Genomic DNA, 1,161 nt, shown 5'->3' on the forward strand with positions numbered 1-1,161 from the left:
GCTTAGTGGCAGAACGTCTGCTTTGAAAGCAGAAGGTCGTCAGTTCGATCCTGGTAAGTGGCTTATAACACCATAAATATCTGGTCTGGTACGAGAAGCAGGAGCAGGTTTGCTCACTCCGCAAAGGATACAGAAAGATTATTAATTTATATACTCACTCTATGTGCCACTTTAGCTTAGTGGTAGAGCGTCTGCTTCGTAAGCAGAAGGTCGTCAGTTCAATCCTGGCAAGTGGCTTACAGCAGCATTAGGCTCTAGTCGGGTATGAGGAGCAGGAGCAGGTTTGCTCACTCCGCAAAGGATACAGGAAGATTATTGATTTATGCAGTTATTTTGTGCGCCACTTTAGCTTAGTGGCAGAGCGTCTGCTTTGTGAGCAGAAGGTCGTCAGTTCAATCCTGGCAAGTGCCTTATAGCACCATAAATTTCTGGTCTGGTACGAGAACCAGGAGCAGGATGGCCCATTCTGTGAACGGGACAGGAAAATTATTGATTCATAAACTTAATATGTGCGCCACTTTAGCTTATTGGCAGAGCGTCTGCTTCGTAAGCAGAAGGTCGCCAGTTCAATCCTGCCAAGTGGCTTACAGCAGCATTAGGCTCTAGTCGGGTATGAGGAGCAGGAGCAGGTTTGCTCACTCCGCAAAGAATACAGGAAGATTATTGATTTATGCAGTTGTTTTGGGCGCCACTTTAGCTTAGTGGCAGAGCGTCTGCTTCGTAAGTAGAAGGTCGTCAGTTCGATCCTGGCAAGTGGCTTATAACACCATAAACTTCTGGTCTGGTACGAAAACCAGGAGCAGGATGGCCCATTCTGTGAACGGGACAGGAAAATTATTGATTCATATACTTAATCTGTGCGCCACTTTAGCTTAGTGGTAGAGCGTCTGCTTCGTAAGCAGAAGGTCGTCAGTTCAATCTCGGCAAGTGGCTTACAGCAGCATTAGGCTCTAGTCGGGTATGAGGAGCAGGAGCAGGTTGGCTCATTCTGTGAATGGGACAAGAAAGTTATGAATGTATACAGTGTATGTGACACTTTAGCTTAGTGGCAAAGTGTCTGCTTTGTCAGCAGAAGTCGTCCGTTCAAGCCTGAAGTAAGTTATAATAACACAGTCTTCGATTCGGGCACATGAGCTCGAGTAGAGTACGTACACTCTGGCA

At 46.4% G+C, this 1,161-nt stretch overlaps 5 non-coding genes across 5 annotated transcripts; all 5 read left to right on the top strand.

The window, feature by feature from the left end:
* Positions 1–165: 165 nt before the first annotated feature.
* Positions 166–237, top strand: Pmar_PMAR022432. The gene has a single exon. It is a non-coding gene; the product is annotated as a tRNA-Thr (tRNA).
* Positions 238–339: 102 nt separating this feature from the next.
* Pmar_PMAR022433 lies at positions 340–411 on the top strand. Its single transcript has one exon. It is a non-coding gene; the product is annotated as a tRNA-Thr (tRNA).
* A 102-nt stretch (positions 412–513) lies between these two features.
* Pmar_PMAR022434 lies at positions 514–585 on the top strand. The gene has a single exon. It is a non-coding gene; the product is annotated as a tRNA-Thr (tRNA).
* A 102-nt stretch (positions 586–687) lies between these two features.
* On the top strand, positions 688–759 carry Pmar_PMAR022435. The gene has a single exon. It is a non-coding gene; the product is annotated as a tRNA-Thr (tRNA).
* A 102-nt stretch (positions 760–861) lies between these two features.
* Positions 862–933, top strand: Pmar_PMAR022436. The gene has a single exon. It is a non-coding gene; the product is annotated as a tRNA-Thr (tRNA).
* The last annotated feature ends 228 nt before the right edge of the window (positions 934–1,161 follow it).

Source organism: Perkinsus marinus (assembly GCF_000006405.1).
Source record: "Perkinsus marinus ATCC 50983 genomic scaffold scf_1104296962524, whole genome shotgun sequence".
NCBI classification, from domain to species: domain Eukaryota; phylum Perkinsozoa; order Perkinsida; family Perkinsidae; genus Perkinsus; species Perkinsus marinus.